This window comes from Salvelinus namaycush, unplaced genomic scaffold (assembly GCF_016432855.1).
Source record: "Salvelinus namaycush isolate Seneca unplaced genomic scaffold, SaNama_1.0 Scaffold8, whole genome shotgun sequence".
Classification (NCBI taxonomy): Eukaryota; Metazoa; Chordata; class Actinopteri; order Salmoniformes; family Salmonidae; genus Salvelinus; species Salvelinus namaycush.
In genome coordinates, this window is record NW_024061530.1 from 1,033,660 (window position 1) to 1,047,670 (window position 14,011).

Consider the following 14,011-nt stretch of genomic DNA (forward strand, 5'->3'; position numbering starts at 1 on the left):
TCCAATACAGCATTTGAAAGATAAACATCTTGTCAATCCAGCCAACATGTCCGATTTTTTAAATGTTTTACAGAGAAAACACCACATATATTTATGTTAGCTCACCACCAAATAAAAAAGCGACAGACATTTTTCACAGCACAAGTAGCATGCACAAGCCAACCTAACTAACCTAGAACCAACCTAAATAACCTAGAAAAAACTACCTCAGATGACAGTCCTATAACATGTTACACAATAAATCTATGTTTTGTTCGAAAAATGTGCATATTTGAGCTATAAATCAGTTTTACATTCATGCTACCATCAAAGCTACAGTCAGAAATAGCACGGGAGTAGGCAGAGTAAATACAGACACCAACTTCAACTACCTAATTACACATCATAAAACATTTCAGAAAAATATATGGTGGATAGCAAATGAAAGACAAAGATCTTGTGAATACAGACAATATTTCAGATTCTTTAAATGTTTTACAGCGAAAACACCACATATATTTATGTTAGCTCACCACCAAATACAAAAAGAGAGACAGACATTTTTCACAGCACAAGTAGGATGAAGTAGCATGCACAAAGCTAACCAAACTAACCTAGAACCAACCTAAATAACCTAGAACCAACCTAAATAACCTAGAAAAAACTCCCTCAGATGACAGTCCTATAACATGTTACACAATAAATCTATGTTTTGTTCGAAACATTTGCATATTTTAGCTATAAATCAGTTTTACATTACTGCTAACATCATAGCCACCATCACAGCTACAGTCAGAAATCGCACGGCAGTAGCCAGAGAAAATACAGACCCCAACGTCAACTACTAATTACACATCATAAAACATTTCTGAAAAATATATGGTGGATAGCTAATGAAAGAGAAAGATCTTGTGAATACAGACAATATTTCCGATTTCTGAAGTGTTTTACAGCGAAAACACAATATATCGTTATATTAGCTTACTACAATAGCTAACACACAGCAGCATTGATTCTAGTCAAACGCTAGCGATAGCACAGTTCGACAGATATATGAAAAAGCATCCCAAATTGGGTCCTTATCTTTGTTGATCTTCCATCAGAATGTTCTCCAAAGGGTCCTTTGTTCAGAACCGTCTTCATTTGGACCCAGAACGAACGATGTCCCTCTTGAAATAGCAAGCACACTGGCCATGCCGTGCTAACCTCTCCGTCTTGACAAAATTCTTGCGTCGCATCACGTCTAAAGTCCAGAATACATTTCAATAATATAATTAAAGTATATTGAAAAAACATACTTTAGGATGATATTGTGACATGTATCAAATAAATTCGAAGCCGGAGGTCATATTCACCTATAACGAGGGTTTTCCAGGAGCGCAGTCCAGTTCCTACTTTGCGCCCAGAAAAAAAAATTAAGTGCGCACTTATCACTCAAAGATGTTGTTTTCAGTCCCTGACAGAGATAATCAAGTCATTTTTTCTCTCACTTCCGCATTACACCCAGGGGAAGGCGTGTGACGTGTTTCTACAGTCCTAAGTGCCAAGGCCTTTTATAGAGAGTATCTTGAAGAGAGACATAGCTTCTTGGAAATTTGACTTCCGGATAGAAAATGGACTGTAAAAAGAGTTATGTTTCACTTAGAGAAATAATTAAAACGGTTTTAGAAACTAGAGACTGTTTTCTATCCAATATTATTAATAATATGCATATTGTAAGAGCAAAAATTTATTAAGAGGCCGTTTGAAAATTTGCACATATTTTCCAGTTTTTCAATACGCCCCCTACAGCCATAACAGGATAACCTATAGACTACACTGCTCAGTTAGAGTAATATCTAGTCCACTCAGTGTATAACCTGTAGGCTACACTGCTCAGTTAGAGTAATATCTTGTCCACTCAGTGTATAACCTGTAGACTACACAGCTCAGTTAGAGTAATATCTAGTCCACTCAGTGTATAACCTGTAGGCTACACTGCTCAGTTAGAGTAATATCTAGTCCACTCAGTGTATAACCTATAGACTACACTGCTCAGTTAGAGTAATATCTAGTCCAATCAGTGTATAACCTGTAGACTACACTGCTCAGTTAGAGTAATATCTAGTCCACTCAGTGTATAACCTATAGACTACACTGCTCAGTTAGAGTAATATCTAGTCCAATCAGTGTATAACCTGTAGGCTACACTGCTCAGTTAGAGTAATATCTAGTCCACTCAGTGTATAACCTATAGACTACACTGCTCAGTTAGAGTAATATCTAGTCCACTCAGTGTATAACCTGTAGACTACACTGCTCAGTTAGAGTAATATCTAGTCCACTCAGTGTATAACCTGTAGACTACACTGCTCAGTTAGAGTAATATCTAGTCCACTCAGTATATAACCTGTAGACTACACTGCTCAGTTAGAGTAATATCTAGTCCACTCAGTGTATAACCTATAGGCTACACTGCTCAGTTAGAGTAATATCTAGTCCACTCAGTGTGTAACCTGTAGACTACACTGCTCAGTTAGAGTAATATCTAGTCCACTCAGTGTATAACCTGTAGGCTACACTGCTCAGTTAGAGTAATATCTAGTCCACTCAGTGTATAACCTGTAGACTACACTGCTCAGTTAGAGTAATATCTAGTCCAAGCAGTGTATAACCTATAGACTACACTGCTCAGTTAGAGTAATATCTAGTCCAATCAGTGTATAACCTGTAGACTACACTGCTCAGTTAGCGTAATATCTAGTCCAATCAGTGTATAACCTGTAGGATACACTGCTCAGTTAGAGGCCGTCAGAAACATGTTGGGCCTTTTACAATGAAGATTGGCCACTAGATTGGCCACTAGATTAATGAAGATTGGCCACCACAAAACAAAAACATGCAAAAACAGAGCAGAACCAGCCAGCGAGCTCAACTAGGACCTGCATGTTGGAGCTAGGACCTGCATTTTGGAGCTAGGACCTGCATGTTGGAGCTAGGACCTGCATGTTGGAGCTAGGACCTGCATTTTGGAGCTAGGACCTGCATGTTGGAGCTAGGACCTGCATGTGGAGCTAGGACCTGCATGTTGGAGCTAGGACCTGCATGTGGAGCTAGGACCTGCATGTTGGAGCTAGGACCTGCATGTGGAGCTAGGACCTGCATGTTGGAGCTAGGACCTGCATGTTGGAGCTAGGACCTGCATGTTGGAGCTAGGACCTGCATTTTGGAGCTAGGACCTGCATTTTGGAGCTAGGACCTGCATGTTGGAGCTAGGACCTGCATGTTGGAGCTAGGACCTGCATGTTGGAGCTAGGACCTGCATTTTGGAGCTAGGACCTGTATTTTTTAACTCGGACCTGCATTTTGGAGTTCGAACCTGCATTTTGGAGCTAGGACCTGCATGTTGGAGCTAGGACCTGCATTTTGGAGCAAGGGCCTGTATTTTTGAACTAGGACCTGCATTTTGGAGTTCGGACCTGCATTTTGGAGCTAGGACCTGCATGTTGGAGCTAGGACCTGCATTTTGGAGCTAGGACCTGCATTTTGGAGCTAGGACCTGCATTTTGGAGCTAGGACCTGCATGTTGGAGCTAGGACCTGCATGTTGGAGCTAGGACCTGCATGTTGGAGCTAGTACCTGCATGTTGGAGCAAGGGCCTGTATTTTTGAACTAGGACCTGCATTTTGGAGTTTGAACCAGCATTTTGGAGCTAGGACCTTCATTTTGGAGCTAGGACCAGCATTTTGGAGCTAGGACCTGCATTTTGGAGCTAGGACCAGCATTTTCACCCAATTTGCCACCAATCACCCCATTAAAATGTGGAAAAATCTTACCAATCACACCATTCATATGGGGAATGTGGTATCCCACACGCCACATGTGTGGTACACGTTTGAATAGTGATTCAGAACAACACATTGTATACTGTGTGATACTTGACCCTTTGTTACGGATACAGGTATTCTGTGTGTATCCTGTGTATTTATTTTCTCTCCTTCTCCCCTCACAGGTGACAATCATCATTCCCCAATCAGTCACCAAACAGTCATCAATCAGAAGACACACCTCCTCCTGTTTCCATTACCCAATCACATTCCCTTTCCCTTGGTTTAAAAACCCTGTCAGTTGTTTTCTCAAGAGTTCAATCTCTCTGTCATGCAATCTCTCTCTAGATCTCTTGTTTTGTTTTTACAACTACATATCACTTTGTCCCCACCTGTGAGTATTGTTATTTTGTAATACTGTTTGTTTGTTGGTGGGAAAAGGGGGTACCAAGACAAGTCGCCCATGGGCCTTCATTACCCGTTGGTTTGTTAGGCATATATTACCCATAGAAACACATTGTCTAAATACACTAGTTAGAACTGGGCAGACCACTGTATTTTTGGGTAGTTAGTTAGCTGTATTGAAGTAGGCTAGTCTAGCTTAGGGGTGTTTTTGGATATTTGTTTCTTTCCTTGGGTCCAGCTCAGCCCCTTTTCTTGCCCCCTTTTACCGTGTGTATAAAAAAATAAACCCTGATGTTTGACAGTAATTTAGTTGTCTGTGGTTTTTCGTTCTCACTGTTACTTTTTACTATTATAATTTGCAAGAGTCATGTTACGGGTCTCGATACCATCCCCCCTAGACTGCCGGGCCAAAGGGATTCGTAACACCCTTTCAATTGTGATTTTAACTGAGACTGAGTGAGTTCACCATTGTAACCTGCAGAGTTTTTAGTGTCAAAGGTGTCCTGGTTATTTGTCCTTTGGATAGGGAGTGTACCGTGTAATTACAGGTAAGGAAAGTTATTCTACAACTCCATTATGGCATTGGCAAGTATATTTCTTATAAAAGCATGCTTTAATTCTAACTTGGACAGCTGTTTCTATGCTGATTTTCATAATTTCATAGTCTCTGAGTTGGCTAATATAGCTAGTATCACCTAAAGAATGTTAGTTACAGTAGCTAGCTAATATAGCTAGTACCACCTAAAGAATGTTAGTTACAGTAGCTAGCTAATATAGCTAGCACCACCTAAATAATGTTAGTTACAGTAGCTAGCTAATATAGCTAGTACCACCTAAAGAATGTTAGTTACAGTAGCTAGCTAATATAGCTAGTACCACCTAAAGAATGTTAGTTACAGTAGCTAGCTAATATAGCTAGTACCACCTAAAGAATGTTAGTTACAGTAGCTAGCTAATATAGCTAGTACCACCTAAAGAATGTTAGTTACAGTAGCTAGCTAATATAGCTAGTACCACCTAAAGAATGTTAGTTACAGTAGCTAGCTAATATAGCTAGTACCACCTAAAGAATGTTAGTTACAGTAGCTAGCTAATATAGCTAGTACCACCTAAAGAATGTTAGTTACAGTAGCTAGCTAATATAGCTAGTACCACCTAAAGAATGTTAGTTACAGTAGCTAGCTAGAAAAAGATTAGCTAGCTATCCTCATCATGTTGTAGCTACATATGTCTTTGTTACCATTCTAGTCTGTTCCCACTCGATGATGACTTCTCCCATCACTCAAGGTATGTTCAACAATTCCCTTCAATGTTTGTCTCAATATAATAAGTAAAACACTTCAACAGGTGAAATATTTAGTCAACACAGAAGTTATACAATGTTATGCTTGAATGTTTTTAGTTGAGTTACATCTAACGACAATGCTTTCCTTTCAAATGACAGAACTGGATTGGTAACTATGGGCGTTCACTTAATACCTCCTGCAACACCCGGCGCCTCAAAACTGCTGGTTAGAAGAGCAGTGTGTCTGTGTGTCTGCCTGTAACTTGTTTTGGTCAGAGCTGCTGGTTATAAGAGCAGTGTGTCTGTCTGTAACTTGTTTTGGTCAGAGCTGCTGGTTAGAAGAGCAGTGTGTCTGCCTAACTTGTTTTGGTCAGAGCTGCTGGTTATAAGTGCAGTGTGTCTGTCTGTAACTTGTTTTGGTCAGAGCTGCTGGTTAGAAGAGCAGTGTGTCTGTCTGTAACTTGTTTTGGTCAGAGCTGCTGGTTATAAGTGCAGTATGTCTGTAACTTGTTTTGGTCAGAGCTGCTGGTTATAAGAGCAGTGTGTCTGTCTGTAACTTGTTTTGGTCAGAGCTGCTGGTTATAAGAGCAGTGTGTCTGTCTGTAACTTGTTTTGGTCAGAGCTGCTGGTTAGAAGAGCAGTGTGTCTGTCTGTAACTTGTTTTGGTCAGAGCTGCTGGTTAGAAGAGCAGTGTGTCTGTCTGTAACTTGTTTTGGTCAGAGCTGCTGGTTAGAAGAGCAGTGTGTCTGTCTGTAACTTGTTTTGGTCAGAGCTGCTGGTTATAAGAACAGTGTGTCTGTCTGTAACTTGTTTTGGTCAGAGCTGCTGGTTAGAAGAGCAGTGTGTCTGTCTGTAACTTGTTTTGGTCAGAGCTGCTGGTTAGAAGAGCAGTGTGTCTGTCTGTAACTTGTTTTGGTCAGAGCTGCTGGTTAGAAGAGCAGTGTGTCTGTCTGTAACTTGTTTTGGTCAGAGCTGCTGGTTATAAGAGCAGTGTGTCTGTCTGTAACTTGTTTTGGTCAGAGCTGCTGGTTATAAGAGCAGTGTGTCTGTCTGTAACTTGTTTTGGTCAGAGCTGCTGGTTAGAAGAGCAGTGTGTCTGTCTGTAACTTGTTTTGGTCAGAGCTGCTGATTATAAGAGCAGTGTGTCTGTATCTTGTTTAGGTCAGAGCTGCTGGTTAGAAGAGCAGTGTGTCTGTCTGTAACTTGTTTTGGTCAGAGCTGCTGGTTATAAGAGCAGTGTGTCTGTCTGTAACTTGTTTTGATCAGAGCTGCTGGTTAGAAGAGCAGTGTGTCTGTCTGTAACTTGTTTTGCTCAGAGCTGCTGGTTATAAGAGCAGTGTGTCTGTAACTTGTTTTGGTCAGAGCTGCTGGTTATAAGAGCAGTGTGTCTGTCTGTAACTTGTTTTGGTCAGAGCTGCTGGTTAGAAGAGCAGTGTGTCTGTCTGTAACTTGTTTTGGTCAGAGCTGCTGGTTATAAGAGCAGTGTGTCTGTATCTTGTTTTGGTCCGAGCTGCTGGTTATAAGAGCAGTGTGTCTGTCTGTAACTTGTTTTGATCAGAGCTGCTGGTTAGAAGAGCAGTGTGTCTGTCTGTAACTTGTTTTGATCAGAGCTGCTGGTTAGAAGAGCAGTGTGTCTGTCTGTAACTTGTTTTGGTCAGAGCTGCTGGTTATAAGAGCAGTGTGTCTGTATCTTCTTTTGGTCAGAGCTGCTGGTTAGAAGAGCAGTGTGTCTGTCTGTAACTTGTTTTGGTCAGAGCTGCTGATTATAAGAGCAGTGTGTCTGTCTGTAACTTGTTTTGGTCAGAGCTGCTGGTTAGAAGAGCAGTGTGTCTGTCTGTAACTTGTTTTGGTCAGAGCTGCTGGTTAGAAGAGCAGTGTGTCTGTCTGTAACTTGTTTTGGTCAGAGCTGCTGGTTATAAGAGCAGTGTGTCTGTCTGTAACTTGTTTTGGTCAGAGCTGCTGGTTAGAAGAGCAGTGTGTCTGTCTGTAACTTGTTTTGGTCAGAGCTGCTGGTTAGAAGAGCAGTGTGTCTGCCTGTAACTTGTTTTGGTCAGAGCTGCTGGTTAGAAGAGCAGTGTGTCTGCCTGTAACTTGTTTTGGTCAGAGCTGCTGGTTAGAAGAGCAGTGTGTCTGTCTGTAACTTGTTTTGGTCAGAGCTGCTGGTTATAAGAGCAGTGTGTCTGTCTGTAACTTGTTTTGGTCAGAGCTGCTGGTTATAAGAGCAGTGTGTCTGTCTGTAACTTGTTTTGGTCAGAGCTGCTGGTTAGAAGAGCAGTGTGTCTGTCTGTAACTTGTTTTGGTCAGAGCTGCTGGTTAGAAGAGCAGTGTGTCTGTCTGTATCTTGTTTTGGTCAGAGCTGCTGGTTAGAAGAGCAGTGTGTCTGTCTGTAACTTGTTTTGGTCAGAGCTGCTGGTTAGAAGAGCAGTGTGTCTGCCTGTAACTTGTTTTGGTCAGAGCTGCTGGTTAGAAGAGCAGTGTGTCTGTCTGTAACTTGTTTTGGTCAGAGCTGCTGGTTAGAAGAGCAGTGTGTCTGTCTGCAACTTGTTTTGGTCAGAGCTGCTGGTAATAAGAGCAGTGTGTCTGCCTGTAACTTGTTTTGGTCAGAGCTGCTGGTTAGAAGAGCAGTGTGTCTGTCTGTAACTTGTTTTGGTCAGAGCTGCTGAAGGGGAAAGGTATGTTTTCTCAGATGAATGTTTATTCCAACATAATACATGTAGTCCTACATTCTGATGTGAAATGTTCAGAATTGTTCCATCACTTTCACCTTTCCATAATGCGTCTTTCCAACCTTTACATATAATGGGAATCTTCTGTCCACTGGGAAACACTGGAAATGTACAGGGAAACCCCCCCCCCCCCCACCAATAATGAGATGCACCGGGAGCAGTCACAGTTAGATGATGCATGTCACTCCAATAAACCCCCCACCAATAATGAGATGCACCGGGAGCAGTCACAGTTAGATGATGCATGTCACTCCAATAAACCCCCCCACCAATAATGAGATGCACCGGGAGCAGTCACAGTTAGATGACGCATGTCACTCCAATAAACCCCCCACCAATAATGAGATGCACCGGGAGCAGTCACAGTTAGATGATGCATGTCACTCCAATAAAACCCCCCACCAATAATGAGATGCAGTCACAGTTAGATGATGCATGTCACTCCAATAAACCCCCCCACCAATAATGAGATGCACCGGGAGCAGTCACAGTTAGATGATGCATGTCACTCCAATAAAACCCCCCCACCAATAATGAGATGCAGTCACAGTTAGATGATGCATGTCACTCCAATAAACCCCCCCACCAATAATGAGATGCACCGGGAGCAGTCACAGTTAGATGATGCATGTCACTCCAATAAACCCCCCCCACCAATAATGAGATGCAGTCACAGTTAGATGACGCATGTCACTCCAATAAACCCCCCACCAATAATGAGATGCAGTCACAGTTAGATGATGCATGTCACTCCAATAAACCCCCCCCACCAATAATGAGATGCAGTCACAGTTAGATGATGCATGTCACTCCAATAAAACCCCCCCACCAATAATGAGATGCAGTCACAGTTAGATGATGCATGTCACTCCAATAAACCCCCCCCCCACCAATAATGAGATGCAGTCACAGTTAGATGATGCATGTCACTCCAATAAAACCACCACCAATAATGAGATGCACCGGGAGCAGTCACAGTTAGATGATGCATGTCACTCCAATAAAACCACCACCAATAATGAGATGCACCGGGAGCAGTCACAGTTAGATGATGCATGTCACTCCAATAAACCCCCATCAATAATGAGATGCACCGGGAGCAGTCACAGTTAGATGATGCATGTCACTCCAATAAAACCACCACCAATAATGAGATGCACCGGGAGCAGTCACAGTTAGATGATGCATGTCACTCCAATAAACCCCCATCAATAATGAGATGCACCGGGAGCAGTCACAGTTAGATGATGCATGTCACTCCAATAAAACCACCACCAATAATGAGATGCACCGGGAGCAGTCACAGTTAGATGATGCATGTCACTCCAATAAACCCCCCCACCAATAATGAGATGCACCGGGAGCAGTCACAGTTAGATGATGCATGTCACTCCAATAAACCCCCCCACCAATAATGAGATGCACCGGGAGCAGTCACAGTTAGATGATGCATGTCACTCCAATAAACCCCCCACCAATAATGAGATGCAGTCACAGTTAGATGATGCATGTCACTCCAATAAACCCCCCACCAATAATGAGATGCAGTCACAGTTAGATGATGCATGTCACTCCAATAAACCCCCCCACCAATAATGAGATGCACCGGGAGCAGTCACAGTTAGATGATGCATGTCACTCCAATAAACCCCCCACCAATAATGAGATGCACCGGGAGCAGTCACAGTTAGATGACGCATGTCACTCCAATAAACCCCCCCACCAATAATGAGATGCACCGGGAGCAGTCACAGTTAGATGATGCATGTCACTCCAATAAACCCCCCCACCAATAATGAGATGCAGTCACAGTTAGATGATGCATGTCACTCCAATAAACCCCCCCACCAATAATGAGATGCACCGGGAGCAGTCACAGTTAGATGACGCATGTCACTCCAATAAACCCCCCACCAATAATGAGATGCACCGGGAGCAGTCACAGTTAGATGATGCATGTCACTCCAATAAACCCCCCACCAATAATGAGATGCAGTCACAGTTAGATGACGCATGTCACTCCAATAAACCCCCACCAATAATGAGATGCAGTCACAGTTAGATGATGCATGTCACTCCAATAAACCCCCCCACCAATAATGAGATGCAGTCACAGTTAGATTATGCATGTCACTCCAATAAACCCCCCCACCAATAATGAGATGCACCGGGAGCAGTCACAGTTAGATGATGCATGTCACACCAATAAACCCCCCCACCAATAATGAGATGCAGTCACAGTTAGATGATGCATGTCACTCCAATAAACCCCCCACCAATAATGAGATGCACCGGGAGCAGTCACAGTTAGATGATGCATGTCACTCCAATAAACCCCCACCAATAATGAGATGCACCGGGAGCAGTCACAGTTAGATGATGCATGTCACTCCAATAAACCCCGCCACCAATAATGAGATGCACCGGGAGCAGTCACAGTTAGATGATGCATGTCACTCCAATAAACCCCCCCACCAATAATGAGATGCAGTCACAGTTAGATGATGCATGTCACTCTAATAAACCCCCCCACCAATAATGAGATGCACCGGGAGCAGTCACAGTTAGATGACGCATGTCACTCCAATAAACCCCCCACCAATAATGAGATGCACCGGGAGCAGTCACAGTTAGATGATGCATGTCACTCCAATAAACCCCCCACCAATAATGAGATGCACCGGGAGCAGTCACAGTTAGATGATGCATGTCACTCCAATAACCCCCCCACCAATAATGAGATGCAGTCACAGTTAGATGACGCATGTCACTCCAATAAACCCCCCACCAATAATGAGATGCACCGGGAGCAGTCACAGTTAGATGATGCATGTCACTCCAATAAACCCCCCCACCAATAATGAGATGCACCGGGAGCAGTCACAGTTAGATGATGCATGTCACTCCAATAAACCCCCCCACCAATAATGAGATGCAGTCACAGTTAGATGATGCATGTCACTCCAATAAACCCCCCCACCAATAATGAGATGCAGTCACAGTTAGATGACGCATGTCACTCCAATAAACCCCCCCACCAATAATGAGATGCACCGGGAGCAGTCACAGTTAGATGATGCATGTCACACCAATAAACCCCCCACCAATAATGAGATGCACCGGGAGCAGTCACAGTTAGATGATGCATGTCACTCCAATAAACCCCCCACCAATAATGAGATGCACCGGGAGCAGTCACAGTTAGATGATGCATGTCTCTCCAATAAACCCCCCCCCACCAATAATGAGATGCAGTCACAGTTAGATGATGCATGTCACTCCAATAAACCCCCACCAATAATGAGATGCACCCGGGAGCAGTCACAGTTAGATGATGCATGTCACTCCAATAAAACCCCCCACCAATAATGAGATGCACCGGGAGCAGTCAGTTAGATGATGCATGTCACTCCAATAAACCCCCCACCAATAATGAGATGCACCGGGAGCAGTCACAGTTAGATGATGCATGTCACTCCAATAACCCCCCCACCAATAATGAGATGCACCGGGAGCAGTCACAGTTAGATGATGCATGTCACTCCAATAAACCCCCCCCCACCAATAATGAGATGCAGTCACAGTTAGATGACGCATGTCACTCCAATAAAACCCCCCACCAATAATGAGATGCACCGGGAGCAGTCACAGTTAGATGATGCATGTCACTCCAATAAACCCCCCCACCAATAATGAGATGCACCGGGAGCAGTCACAGTTAGATGATGCATGTCACTCCAATAAACCCCCCACCAATAATGAGATGCACCCGGAGCAGTCACAGTTAGATGATGCATGTCACTCCAATAAACCCCCCCACCAATAATGAGATGCACCCAGAGCAGTCACAGTTAGATGATGCATGTCACTCCAATAAACCCCCCCACCAATAATGAGATGCACCGGGAGCAGTCACAGTTAGATGATGCATGTCTCTCCAATAAACCCCCCCCACCAATAATGAGAGGATCAGCGGGGTGGAGATGTTGTTTCTTACCCTCACCACCTGGGGTCGGCCCATCAGGAAGTCCAGGACCCAGTTGCACAGGGCGGGATCGAGACCCAGGGTCTCGAGCTTAATGACGAGATTGGAGGGCACTATGGTGTTAAATGCTGAGCTGTAGTCAATGAACAGCATTCTTACATAAGTGTTCCTCTGGTCCAGATAGGTTAGGGCAGTGTGCAGTGTGGTTGCGATTGTGTCGTCTGTGGACCAAATGGGGCGCTAAGCAAATTGGAGTGGGTCTAGGGTGTCAGGTAGGGTGGAGGTGATATGATCCTTGACTAGTCTCTCAAAGCACTTCATGATGACGGAAGTGAGTGCTACAGGGCGATAGTCACTTAGCTCAGTTTTGGGGACAGGAACAATGGAGGCCCTCTTGAAGCATGTGGGAATAGCAGACTGGGATAAGGATTGATTGAATATGTCCGTAAACACACCAGCCAGCTCTTCTACGCATGCTCTGAGGACACGGCTAGGGATGCCGTCTGGGCGTTGCAAGGGTTAACACGTTTAAAATTTGTACTCACGTTGGCTGAGGTGAAGGAGAGCCTGCAGGTTTTGGTAGCGGGCCGTGTCAGTGGCACTGTATTGTCCTCAAAGCGAGCAAAGAAGTTGTTTAGTTTGTCTGTGAGCAAGAAATTGTGGTCTGCGACGGGGCTGGTTTTCTTTTTGTAATCCATGATTGACTGTAGACCCTGCCACATGCCTCTTGTGTCAGAGCTGTTGAATTGCGACTCTACTTTGTTTCTATACTGACGTGTATCTTGTTTGATTGCCTTGCAGAGGGAATAGCTACACTGTTTGTATTCGGTCATGTTTCCGGTCGGCTTGCCCTGATTAAAAGCATTGGTTCGCGCTTTCAGTTTTGCGCGAATGCCACCATCAATCCACGGTTTCTGGTTGGGGAAGGTTTTAATAGTCGCTGTGTGTACAACATCACCGATGCACATGCTAATAAACTTGCTTGCGAACCAGCGTATTCATCAATATTCACGACTGTGATTATAATCAAAGAGAATTATCTTGGTAGATAATGCGGTCGACATTTGATTGTATGGAATTCTAGGTCAGGTGAACAAAAGGACTTGAGTTCCTGTATGTTGTTATGATCACACCACGTCTCGTTAATCATAAGGCATACACCTCCGCCCTTCTTCTTACCAGAGAAATGTTTGTTTCTGTCGGCGCGATGCGTGAAGAAACCAGGTGGCGGAGGTGTACCGACTCTGATAACGTATCCCGAGTGAGCCATGTTTCCATCAGAATATACAGAGCACTAGTCATCAGGAAGGTGCTATCTCAGCAGAATTACACATTTCTCAATGACTTGAGATGTTCTGGTTGTGAATTCAGGCTACAAGGTGAGAATCCTGATACTAATACTGGGTTAAAAACCTCTTGCGGATCGGATCCCGCTAGTGGGATCAAATTCGACAGCATCCGGTGAAATTGCAGCGCGCCAAATACAAAATCGTAATATTAAACATTCATGAAAATACAAGGGTCATACATCATTCTTTAGTTTAGAATCTTGGAAATCGAACCGCGTTGTCCGATTTACAATAGGCTTTACGGCAAAAGCATAGTTTTTGATTATCTGAGGACAGCGCCCCACATCCAACATGTTTTTCAAACCAGCACAGGCGTCACAAAATTCACAAATAGCGATAAAATAAATCACTTGCCTTTGATGATCTTCCTCAGGGTCCCAGTTACACAATGAATGGTTGTTTTGTTCGATAAAGTCCTTCTTTATATCCCAAAAAGTCTGTTTAGTTTGCGCCATCGATTTCAGTAGTCCACTCGT